At 42.0% G+C, this 13480-nt stretch overlaps 1 long non-coding RNA gene across 4 annotated transcripts in view; it reads left to right on the top strand.

Annotated features, from left to right (window-relative positions):
• The window catches only part of LOC132827140 (uncharacterized), an 82353-nt gene that overhangs the window by 26203 nt on the left and 42670 nt on the right, over window positions 1-13480 (top strand). Inside the window, exon 3 of one of the 4 annotated variants that reach the window (XR_009645975.1) lies at window positions 9156-9409. The exons of 2 other annotated variants lie outside the window; for them this stretch is intronic. This is a non-coding gene — a long non-coding RNA (uncharacterized LOC132827140). Of the gene's footprint in view, window positions 1-995; window positions 1233-9155; window positions 9410-13480 lie in introns of those variants that run through there. One more of the 4 variants, XR_009645976.1, reaches the window with a different exon arrangement.

Raw genomic sequence — 13480 nt, 5'->3', positions numbered from 1 at the left:
CCTAAGGGGCAACCTTTTTCATGCAGAGAGTGGTACGTGTCTGGAATGAGCTGCCAAAAGAAGTGGTGGAGGTGGAACAATTGCAACATTTAAGAGGCATTTGGATGGGTATATGAATGGGAAGGGTTTGGAGGGATATGGGCCGGGCGATGGCAGGTGGGACTAGATTGGGCTGGGATATCTGGTCAGCGTGGACAGGTTGGACTGAATTGTCTGCTGTACATCTCTATGACTCTATATGGCTAAACACTGCTCAATCATTAGGGAACGTCTCATTTCTGACTATATGATGGAAGATAGATGATTGATGAAGCAGCCAATGATGATTGGCCCTAAGACACCAGTGATGTCTAAATGACATTTCAAAGAGTTGAAGTGTAAATGGTAAGCCTGTGCCTTTAATCAGTAGTTCTGACCACATTACTCAACAGTAAAATTCTCTGATGTATTAGTTAGCCATTTTTAAGGTAAGTCAACGTATTTATTGTTCCTGCTAAAAGTGTGCTGTGGTACCAATGGCCACAAAGCTGATTAAACCTCACTACAGCTTCTTGCAATTCACATCATATAGTGTAGGAAAGACCATGCTTTAACAAACCCAGGCACTAAGCATTAAGTTGTGCATGCAAAATGAAGGTGAAACATATTCAGGTTTAATATTCACAGAATGCAGAGCATCAAAGAGATTATTCTTTAACTGGAACTCACCCATTTAGAGGTGTACCTGATGTGTTAATGATACTATTCATCAAGTGTACTAGAAAAATAGTTGCCACCATTTTAGATGACCAGTAAACTCCATAACGATCAATCTCATCGTTGGATATTTACTTTTAAACGTTGGATAGTCTGATTAACAAAGTTGGGAAAGATTGATACGTAGCCTCATTTTATAGCTTTGAATTTAAAACCTTAGCATACTGAGTCATGAGCCAATCAATCACATTTTATTCGATTTGATGAACAAAAACCCTAATTTTCTACCTGGTCGATAGGTGAGAAAGCTGACTGAAACCAGAAATGTTTCTGTGGAGGATACTGGAGCACCCGGAGGAAACCCACGCAGACACAGGCAAATCACGCAAACTCCATGCAGACAGTTGTCTAAGATCAAACCAAGGCCCCTGGCACTGTGAGGCCACCGTGATAAAAATAAAACTAAAAAAAAATCGAGATGCAAATGATAGAATTTAAAAAATTGTTCTTGAATACGGTGAAAGAGATTGTTTGGAATATCTCCGAGGAATAGCGCATAACTATCAAATGAACTAATGTTTCATTGTTTAATATTAATGTGAGATTTTACTCCCATTATAAAGATTTTTAAAATATGTTTCCTTTTTCTGGTTAAAGTTTGTAACTTATTTTTATATATAAACCAATAAAATGATATTTATTTTACCTTTTTTTTATCAATATGTAGTGTGTAGTTGTATAAATAAAGGGGGCTGAGAAGTATGAAAGAACAGGTGGGAGGGAAAACAATCGGTACATATATATATTTCCGGTGGTGAATAGTCTCCGGAGGTCAAACGACCCCAGTGGAGAAACACTGGTGGCGAACTGGCAGTGGCTAATCATCGGCGACGAATCACCAACAACTCCATTACCACTATACCTCCATTTCTCCCACCAATGTCAAGCCATCACAAAATATAACAAACACATTTTCAAACATCGGTCCTTCATTTCTGGCATTTTCTTTAAAAAGAAAATTTGTACATTTTGTAATGTGTGTGGAGTTCCATCAGGGAATGGCTTGGGAGAGAATTCAATGCTGTGATAGTTTGAGGAAACTGAAGTAATTCACACCAATGAAGATACTCTGAAATAAAAACAGAAAATGTTGGAAATAATCATCAAATGTGAAGAGAGAAGAGTTCACGTTTCAGGTCCGTGACCTTTCATCTGAACAGCAAAAAGTTAAAAATAGAATTGATTTTGAGCAAATGAAATGGGGGAGGGGGAGAAAAACAGGTAGAGAGAAGGCCTTTGATGAAGTGATTTTGAACCCATTCAGGTTTAATGAGTAGCTCCTAATGATGAAATTGCAGTTCTATACTATCTAAGCTTTCAAGTCAACAGCAATAATATGTTGTACAGATATAGTGCCTGAATGTAGTGAACATCCGATGGCACATCAGCATTTATTGTCAAACCAAAAGAATTTAAAAGCACTGAAATGTGGAGCTTAATATACATTATTGATCTGTCTTTTTAGTTATTTGTCACAGCTCCTCTCCTCTTATAGCTCTGTAGTGGGCACAACTCCCGACATCCTTTCACACTGTAGCAACACAAACATATTTTAACAGTGAGTCTACAGTGTAGGTGCCATCAGGCAATTTTTGCAATTCTTATCTCATCTGATGCTCTCAGTTGCATTCCTTCTTGTTCTTAAAACTACCCAGGGAATAGAAAGAGATCACTATTGCTAATTGTAACATCTCTACTGTCAATTTATTTGAGATCAGCTAGCTCAGCACAAACCAGAAGTTCAACATGGGAATTCCTATGCTCTCTATTCATAGTTTTCCTGACTGAGCTATCAGTAGTCATAATGTCTTAGAGATGTACAGCGCGGAAACAGACTCTTTGGTCCACTCGTCCATGCTGACCAGATATCCTAAATTAATCTAGTCTCATTTGCCAGCACTTGGCCTATATCCCTCTAAACCCTTCCTATTCATGTACACATCCAGATGACTTTTAAATGTTGTAATTGTACCAGCCTCTAGTATGCTTTCTAGTTCTGGGCTCTCCCACCCCAGGGAAAAGACCTTGTTTATTCATCCTATCCATGCCCCTCATGATTTAATAAACTTCTATATGGTTACCCCTCAGCCTCTGACACTCCAGGGAAAACAGCCCCAAATTAGTCAGTCTCTCCCTATAATTCAAAACCTCCAACTCTGGCAACATCCTTGTAAATCTTTTAGTGTAAGCAATGCAGGGGTTTTCCTTTTTTAAGGATGCTACTTGTTTCAGTCCTTACATACTGGCTGCACAAAATGCGGGAATGCAAGCTATCAAACTATCAAATATTGAAAAAGCTGTTCCTCCTATAAATTAATTTAACATTGCATGGCCATTACATGGTTCACATGAACAAACAAAGCCTATAAACATAAAAGCAGAGCGGGCAAGACGCAGACCTCCAGATTGCTACTTGATCTATCTTAGGATTCAAACTCATACGTTGACAATGGCAAGAATCTAGGGAGGAATTTCTGAATAGATCATTTACCAATAAATAACAAGGCTCCAGTAATGGACACCTATCAGATGGATGTATATCTGGAGTATTCACTCATTTTAAAAGAGAAACTCCAGGCATTGGAATAATGCTAATGCCTCCGATTATAGTCAGTCCCTTACAATAATTTAGTTTTATTGCATACTGGGCAAATAGACTTCAGAGGAATGGTTTGGTAATAAGGGCAGCCATTTAGTACTTCCAAGAGATTTTTGGGAACTTGTTATGCCAGGTGTTTGTTTTGTGCTTCTGACCTGCATGTGTTTAGGACAGGATTTCTTCAATTGGGATAGATCCTATCATTCAAAAGGGTCAAATATCTACCTCATGGGACAGTATCATGTTGCAGCAGATTCCAGCCGATTGTGCTTTACTCTGAAAAGTATAAACACTTTTCTGCATTACCCCGGTCAGAAAGGAACAATTCCAGAAGCCAGGAATTTGTTGGAGCAGCACAGGCTGGAGTTGCAAGTCAGGCTCCTGCGGAAACCTGGTGATAACAGACTCTCTGCAAATTACCTGGGGAACTGAAGACTCTGATAGGAGACCCATTATCTGAAACCCTTCCTAAAGAATCCACTAAAGTTGGAACATTCTATAAAGTTAATGGTTGCCAGGAAATGTTGGATAATGAAGACCCCAACCCAATACGATTAGAGTAGGCACTTTGACCACGTGTTGCCCTTGATACATGCCCAACACTCCTCTCTGCGTGTCCTAACATTTTTTGAAACCCTCCCACTAGCCCCAAAATACACAGCCACTGCCCAACAGCCCCAGCATCACTAAACTCTACTCTCCTGTATCAACCCAACACTTTTATGGTACTCTTAACTCCTGAACAAACCTAACCCCATACTTACCGTGCATATTTCCCCTTTGACAGCAGCTGTCAGAGTCTGGCAGTACTGCTGGCTGGTTAAATCACAGGCTCAGCACAGTCCTGCAAAATAGGGTGTGGTATGACTTCCCCCAATATCCCTGAACTAGAGAAAATTGTGTTCATTTCAGCTACACTCCGCATTTCTGATGGGGCTGGAATTAAAATTTCTAGCTAGAAATGTGGAGCTCAGTGCTAACATTAAAAAAAAAGTGAGTGGAGTAGCAATCACAGTCAGAATATCCAGGCCAGGGTATTAATGCAGACTCTGTCCCATTGTTATTGGGGTCATTTTCAACTGAACGACAAGTTTCTTAACTGATGAAATGCCACATACCTTCTGGAGCATGTCAAATAAAGAACTGACCAGGTAAATTCTCCTGCAGGCTCAAAAAACGATAAATGTGGAAGTTGTTGATTCTGTGAGAGCCATACAGCAGTAAATGGACATAAAGGGTCCATGTCTAAACAACTATGGGCATAATGCATGACTTCTGGTCTTAACAGAGCAAGATTGTCAGCATTTAAGTAGCAGGAGGATAGTTAGATGTTCTGGTTCAGGTTCCTTATGACCTAACTCTGTTCTGTTGATGCTGTTCTTCAGAACCTGTTAAAGCAAATCTTAGCAGGACTTATATACTCAACGAGAAGGTCCTAGGGAGTGCTGCTGAAAAAGGTGGTCAGAGTATTGAATACAGGAGTTGGGAGGTCATGTTGCGACTATACAGAACATTGGTTAGGCCATTTTTGGAATTTTGCATGCAATTCTAGTCTCCTTCCTATCAGAAGAATGTTGTGAAACTTCAAAGGGTTCAGAAAAGATTTACAAGGATGTTGCCAGAGTTGGAGGATTTGAGCAATAGGGAGAGGCTGAACAGGCTGGGGCTGTTTTCCCGGAGCATCGGAGGTTGAGGGATGACCTTATAGAGACTTATAAAATCATGAGGGGCATGGATAGGATAAATAGACAGAGTCTTTTCCCTGGGGTGAGAGAATCCAGAACTAGAGGGCATAGGTTTAGGGTGAGAAGGGAAAGGTATAAAAGAGACCTAAGGGATAACTTTTTCATGCAGCGGATGGTACATGTATGGAATGTGCTGCAGGAGGAAGTGGTAGAGGCTGGTACAACAGCAACATTTAAAAGGCACCTGGATGGATGTATGAATAGGAAGGGTGCAGAGGGATATATGCCAAGTGCTGGCAAATGGGACAAGATTGGATTGGGAAAACTGGTCGACATGAACAAGTTGGATTGAAGAGTCTGTTTCTGTGATGCACATCTCTGTGACTCTATAACCAAATGTTCTCACACCCCAAAAAACATTTGATTTTATCTGGTGCCCTTAAAGTGTAAATGTACAATACCTTTCAAACATATCCATGTGCATGTATAATATATATGTGGTCACATACTTCCACACATGTATGTAGTTTATGGGGTGCAGAGAGTTGGAAAGCCATTAAGACAAACTTTTGGGAATTCAGTCTGAAGCTGGTAAAGGCATGTACAAGGGTTTCAGCAACGATACTGAAATAGGGATGGTGGAAAACAGTATTACTTACTTATTTGCAACAGGATGGGGAATTGCTGGCCATGACAGCAGTTATTACACCACTTTAATTATCATTGGGAAGATATTAGTGAGCTGTTTTCTTGAACAATGTCAACAGAGTCTAAGTACACCCACAGTGTAGTTAGAAAGGGAATGCTGGGATTTTGGCCCAACAACACTGAAGGAAAGGCAATGAGGTTTGGAGGAGATGCAGCTGGTGCTGTTTCCATGCATCTGCTGCCCTTGTCCTTCTTGGTGATAGAGGTCTTGGTGTGTGGCTGCAGGGTATCTTGTAGACAAGCTGCTGCTGTTGAATGCCATTGAAAGTCAAGGGGAGATGGTTAGATTCTCTCAGTTGGAGATAGTCATTGTCTGATTTATGTGTTGCGTGAGTGTTACTTACCACTTATCAGCTCAGGCCTGGATGTAGTCCATGTTTTGATGCATACGGATTTGGACTGTTTCAGTGCCTGAGTACTCATGGATGATACTGAACGTTGTGCAATCACCAGAGTACATCACCACTTTCACCCTTATGATAGATGGACAGACTACCCTGTCGTGTACCCTAAAGTGAAATCCTGGAGCTGAGATATTGACCTCCAACAGCCACAAATATCTTCCTTTTTTCTCGGTATGTCACCATACAGCAAAGAGTTTTCCCCTTAATTCTCATTGACTCGAGCTTTGCTCAGATTCTTTGAGTAAAAATCTTCGGGTAAAAAATGACGTCTGCAGATGCTGGAGATCACAGCTGAAAATGTGTTGCTGGTTAAAGCACAGCAGGTTAGGCAGCATCCGAGGAACAGGAAATTCGACGTTTCGGGCATAAGCCCTTCATCAGGAATGAGGAGAGTGTGCCAGGCAGGCTAAGATAAAAGGTAGGGAGGAGGGACTTGGGGGAGGGGCGATGGAGATGTGATAGGTGGAAGGAGGTCAAGGTGAGGGTGATAGGCCGGAGTGGGGTGGGGACGGAGAGGTCAGGAAGAAGATTGCAGGTTAGGAGGGCGGTGCTGAGTTGAGGGAACCGACTGAGACAAGGTGGGGGGAGGGGAAATGAGGAAACTGGAGAAATCTGAGTTCATTCCTTGTGGTTGGAGGGTTCCCAGGCGGAAGATGAGGCGCTCCTCCTCCAGCCGTCGTGTTGTTATGTTCTGCCGGTGGAGGAGTCCAAGGACCTGCATGTCCTCGGTGGAGTGGGAGGGAGAGTTAAAGTGTTGAGCCACGGGGTGGTTGGGTTGGTTGGTCCGTGCGTCCCAGAGGTGTTCTCTGAAGCGTTCTGCAAGTAAGCGGCCCGTCTCCTCAATATAGAGGAGGCCACATCGGGTGCAGCGGATGCAATAGATGATGGGTACAGGGGTATTCAGTCAGATGCAGCCTTGATGTCAAGGACAGTCACTCTTCCCTCACCTCTGGAGTTCAGCTCTTCAGTCCATGTCTGGATCAATCAAATGATCAATGAGCTTTAGTTATATGACCAATTGATGTAATAAAAAGGTAAGAGGCTAAGGAAGAGGATCTTGCAAAAGATGTGTAGTTTTGGTGTGAATAGAACTACATAAGGCCACAATAAAATGTAAATTAGATTGAATTCCTTACAGTGTGGAAACACGTCCTTCAGCCCAACAAGCCCACACCAACCCTCCAAAGAGTAACCTGCCCATTTCCCTCTGACTGATACACTTAACACTATGGGCAATTTAGCATGGCCAATTCACCTGACCTGCACATCTTTGGACTATGGGAGGAAACCGGAGCACCCAGAGGAAACTCACGCAGATAATGTGCAAACTCCACACAGACAGTCGCCCGAGGCTAGAATCGAATCATGGGACCCTGGTGTAAGGCAGCAGTGCTAACTACTGAGTCTCCATGCCGCCCTTGAAGGTCAAAGAGGGAGAACTAATTGGCTGCAATCACAGAGGATGTCATGCACCACTTCAGCTTGGGCTGTCTCAATGCTATGGGACTGACAGAAGTCAAGCTGGATGAATTTTAAACAATGAGTTTTATATTGGGTGAGAATCCATTGGAAGGTAATAGCAAGTTCAGAAACCAGAAAGCTTTCTCATTATTTTCATTATACCCTCATAACCTTTTTCAAAAAACTTTCTGCTCTATATGTAAAACAACCAAAATATTACAAGAAAGCATCTTTAAATCCTCACCCACCCCACCATCATCGTCAATAGCAATTATCTATGTCACCCTTGTTGCATCTGATTGCAAAGTTGCCTTTTTTTTTCCCCAGCTTCTTCTCTAAGGCAGGGACTGAGTTTCCTTCAGTTACTTCCTACAATCAGTTTTTGATTTGCTGAGCTTTGTTCTGATGCCTTTATCTCTGTCAGCCAGCCCTTATCTTCCTATCAAGCAGAAGCCCCATCTTTTATTATTTCCCACACAGGATTCTAGATCCTCTGTGTCAGAGCCTGAAAGCATTTTACTCCATGTGTGACAGACTGGATAGTTAGTGATTTCCAAATCCTATAATTCTTCAAGGCTGTTTTGTTCTCCTAAACATGTGCCTTAGAGAACTTTGAGAGGAGATATTGTGAAATTGTATTCTTTTGTCTAAACTGCTGATGAAAGGGAAGAGAAGGTTGATGATTTTCCAATCTTTGGAGTGAATAATGTGTGGACAAAAAGTTCTGATCACCAGAAAGGAGCACAAAAAAGCTGGGACTGAAAATGAGAGAAAAAGACTAATTATAAGAAGAATTATTTAAAAGGTTTACCAATGAATTTATTTTCTCACTTGTTCAGTATACAAAGCCAGCCAAAAGCATTTTGAATAAGAATATCTCTTAATGCTTTTATGAAATAAATCAATAATGAATATTACACAACAGACCTATGTTGCATTTCTTATGGGGACCAGGATAGTGGGAAAGTAAAGGAAAAGGAAGCTTGCATTCCCATGGCATCACTCGCATCCTCAGCACCTCCCAAAATACTTCTAACAATGGGCAGGAGTTTTCAATCCCAGCCACACTGAGGTGAATAACAAGTGGTGAACTGAAGCAGGCAAGAAGCCAAACCATCAGATTCTCACCATCAAGAAAATCTTCAGTGATTTAATTCTGCCCTAACTAGTGGCAAGTAGCCTATTTGCAACATTTGCATTTTATTGAATACTTAATTCACCGGCATTAACTTTGTCTTCTTACTTCAGTTCTACCCAATCAACAAACTCAATGCTTCAGAGCCCTGGCAGCCATCATCAGGTGTGGATCACGTGGTTTGCACTTTCTCAGAACCTCCAAGGGTAAACGTTTGCTACCTTATCCTGAGAAAGATACAGTTTTAAATAATGTTTACGCTCACCTGCATTGTTATTTCACCAAGTGCCATCAATGTGTCCAAGTACAGCAAAGCTCACTGTCTCGCTGGGCAATGCCAAAACTGGTACATGGCAAAGACGGGGCAAAGTGAGATTCTGGCTGAATTTCACCATTCTTCATTCCAGGTAAAAATGACTCACCTAACGTGGGAGGAGTGAGAAGTGGACTAACATCTTCCATTGTTTGGCCAACTGAAGTCCCAGTCGATGGACCAGCTCTGGCTGGTCTCTATCATTACATTATCAACACTTCAACAGTATGAGTCATCACAATCCAAAGCAATCTCTTGAACTCGGAGAGTCAAAGAACATCTTTGCGTGATTGTGCATACCTGAGAGATCACGAGATGGCAACACTGCAAAGGAGACAACTGCATTGTGGAAGGTACCCCACTGGCACAAAGCAGCCTTCACAAGCACTGTACATTCTGGCATCCTGACTGGGTCCCACATTCACACAAGGAAAGGGTGGCAAAACTGGGGGTAATGGGGGGGGGGGGCTGGTAGAGTGATTGTTGGCAGTGCCTTTGTGCCAAGGTCACCATGAGAAGGCAGGCTGGCTATTGTGTATGCTGGCATCCATAGTAATGCACACTGCCACCATATGTATGTCACATTGCTTGCAAGGGTCCATCCTTTGAATAAAACAAAGGAAATCTGATGGATGCTGGAAATCTGAAGCAAAAACCAAAATTGCTGGAGAAACTCACAGGTCTGGCAGCATCGATGGAGAGGGTGAAGACTGCAGATGCCAGAAAGTCAGAGTCGGGAAGGGTGGTGCTGGAAATATACAGCAGGTCAGGCAGCATCCGAGGAGCAGGAGAATTAACATTTCATCAGGAATGAAAAGTTTGTGCCAGAAACGTCTACTCTCCTGCTCCTTGGATGCCGCCTGACCTGCTGTACTTTTCCAGCACCCCCTGTTTGACTCTGTGGAGAGAATGCAGAGTTAATGTTTCGGATCCAGTACATTTGAAGAAGGTAATCTGCTTTCTTTACATATTTGCTGACTATTGTCATGCATACCTGTGGCAGAGAAAAGTAAGGATTATGAGGTGAAGCTGCATCTCATGCCCTTCTCCTTCTGGGTGGTAGAGGTCACAGATTTGGAATTGATCTAAGAAGACTTGATGAGTTTTTGCAGCAACTCTTGTAAATAATTTACACTGTTGCTGCTGTATCAATGTTGGAAGGATTTAATTTTAAAGGTTTTAAATGTTGTGCCTATCAAATGGGTTACTTTGTCCTGGATAGTATCAAGGTTTTTGAGTGTTGTTGAAACTGCATTCATTCAGACAAGTGGAGAGTGCTCCATCACACGCTTGATTTGTGTCTTGTAGATGGTAGGCAGGCTTTGAGGAGTCAGGAGGTGAGCTATTTGCCACAGAATCTCCAGCTTCTGACCTGCATTTGTAACCACAGTATCTATACGCTGGTCCAGATCAGTGTCTGGTCAATGGTCATGATGGTGGAAGATTCAGGGATGGAGGGAAGGTCATTGATGAAGCAACTGAACATGGTTGGCCCTAGGACACTGCTGTGAGGAAATCTTGCACAGATGATTTGATGATTGCCCTATAATAATCACAGTCTCTTTTCCATCCGTTAAGTATGACTCCAACCACTGGAGAATTCACCTGCTGATTCCAATTGACTGCTAGAGCTTCTTGATGCCATATTCAGCTAAAATGTGCTTCAATGAAAGGGCAGTTATCCTCACTTTCCCTCTTGACCTAGGTTCTTTTGTTTGAACTAAAGCTGTAATAAGGTTAGGAACTCAGTGGGGCACATGGAACCCAAACTGAGAGTCAGTGAACAAGTTGAGTAAGTGCCCCTTGATAGCACTGTCAATGTCATTTTCCATCAATCTTTTGATGATTAAGGGGAGACTGATGAGGGGATAACTAGTGGGGTTGGATTTGTCCTGCTGTGGACAGGATCTATCTGGACAATTTTCTACGTTGCCAGTTATAAGCAGTTAATGTTTAATATCATATGGACCAAATCAAAAATTGACATCGGTGATGGCAGGAATCCCCAGAGTAGGCTAGTTATTGCTGGGCTCCCCATCATCAAGGATAAGGATTATTGTGAAGCATCCTCCTCCAATATGTTATCTAATTGTTCCCACCATTCACAACTAAATTTAGCAGAACTGCAGAGCCTAGATCTGATCCATTGGTTGTGGGATTGCTTAGCTCTGTCTATTGCATGCTGCTTTTTATAAATAATGCACATGCAGTCACAGTAGGACAGTGCTAGATGGATCAGATGGCCAGGCTAATAGGTGCTGTATGTTAAAGTGAACAACTTAGGTCTGGATGGCATTGAGCTCCTTGACCATTGCTGTAGTTGTACCATCCAAGAAACTGGAAAGTATACCATTGCCCTCTTGAATGGTGGAAAGGTCCTGAGGAGTCAGGAAGTGAGTTACTTGTGACAAAGTACCCAGCCTCTGACTTAAGTGTTATAGGCACAGTGCAGTATTTGTCTTCCTGGTGGGTCAGCTTAATTCCTGTCTAATTGTGACTTCCAAGAAGTTGATAGTGGAGAACATGACAATGGCAGTTCTATTAAATGGGAGATGACTCTCTTGGTGGAGATGGTCATTGCCTGGCACTTTTGTGGCACAAATGTTACTTGCCATTCAGCAAGACAAGGCTGCATGTTATTCACGTCTTGCTCAATGGGCATGAACTGCTTCATTAGGCAAAGTTTTAACTCATTCAAAAGCCATCCATTTATATGGGGTTAAAGTTTGGTCCATTACCTTGAGGAATGCAATGTGCAATGATCAACAAATCATTTTACGATGGCGAAAAGGTCACAGAAGCAGCTAAGATCACTGAGGACAGGAGATTGCCCTGGGGAGCTTCTACAGCCATGTAATTAGCCTCCAAAAGCCAGATGCATTTGTGTTAGGTCATGTGACCACCCCCCCCCCCCACCCCCCCCCAACCATGGTTCCCATTGATATCATTTCTCCGAGGGCTCTTTGATGTCACACTTGGTCATGAGCTGCCTTAATGTAGTGTATAGGCATTTGCACTTCTCCTCTGGAGTTCAACTGCACTTTGATATTTGGACCAAACTATCCAGAACAACATGATTCCCACGTCTTGTGTGACATTTGTGGCAGAATCTGCCTCACAAGGCTTGACTCTCTTCGGCCGTCAGCAATAGTGCAGCTCTGTCATATCCAAAGCATTTGCTGCATAATTATCATCTTACATAGAAAGAGGATGCAAATGATGGAAACAGGTTGCAGTGGAGTGGGAGCCATAGGATAAATGGGAGCCAGATGGAGCCTGCAGAATCTCTCCAAGGACAGACAGTGTGCAGAAGGGAGCAGGTTGTTGTGAGTAATTGCCTTTGACAGCACTGTTATCAATTCCTTCCATTCCTTTACTGAGGTTTTGGAATCAGTAGATACTGTGGTAATTAACCACATTGGAAAAGTCAGGGCAATGCACACTGTTTTTCCACACTGTTGTGTAGATGCCAACGTTATATACGATGGTAGTGAGGCATAAATCATACTCCCAAAATTATATGGTGATAGTTTGTCCCTGGTTTTACTGCAGCATGGTGGAATGAATTATGTTTTAATGCAGACTGCATGTGTCCTACAGTATGTTTCTCCACCTGTTTTGCAATGCTCTCCTTAGTGGATATGAGAAAGGTGATGTGTTTAAATCACACCTCTGTTTGCCAATGCACGTGGGTTTCTGGAACAGTAAAACTAGCTTTGCATTCCTGTGGGCTTTGTACCACAGTATCTCCAAACTTGTGAAATCAATCCTTAAAGGAACAGTTTTTCATTCCAGCAAAGAATTCAAGGGCACAATGTAACTCCCAAGCTTTTGTGCTTGGTTGCCATGGTTTATGGGTTCTTTCTGGCATGAGTTTAGCAAAGTAAACAGGGTATGTGATTGCACATTCTGAACTTTCTGCTCTTTATTTTTTAATTGTGATATTCTCACTTTTACCCAATGAATTAAAAATTTTACAACTTGTATTTTTGCCACCAGCTGAATGTATCATTGTAGTTTTTGAGGCATACTGCTGAAACTGAATTAGTAACTTAGAGTGAACTGAATCAGGTCACCTCCATTCCTAACACTTGAATTTTATTTCCTTATTCTTGCCCGTTTGAATGTAAAATAAACAGGTTCATAATCACTGTCTTCTTTCTCAAAGGCAGCCTCTTTAAGCATATTCCTGTTTGATTTTCACTCTCCTAATGCATCCACTACCACAGTTAGCTTCTAAAATTCCTCAGTTTCATACCACACACCAATTCTCCCACCCATTTATCTCAAGGCGATGAAATCTTTTTGTAACAAAGACCAGGAGAGTGCCTATTTGGCTCAGTAATTAATGATGTGCAGTTTCTAAGTCTACGATTATGTTAGTAATTCATTAGTTACGGAAAGAAATGGGCTTTCTCT

The sequence above is a fragment of the Hemiscyllium ocellatum genome, chromosome 24 (assembly GCF_020745735.1).
Source record: "Hemiscyllium ocellatum isolate sHemOce1 chromosome 24, sHemOce1.pat.X.cur, whole genome shotgun sequence".
NCBI classification, from domain to species: Eukaryota; Metazoa; Chordata; class Chondrichthyes; order Orectolobiformes; family Hemiscylliidae; genus Hemiscyllium; species Hemiscyllium ocellatum.
This window is presented reverse-complemented; position numbering and strand designations above follow the sequence as displayed.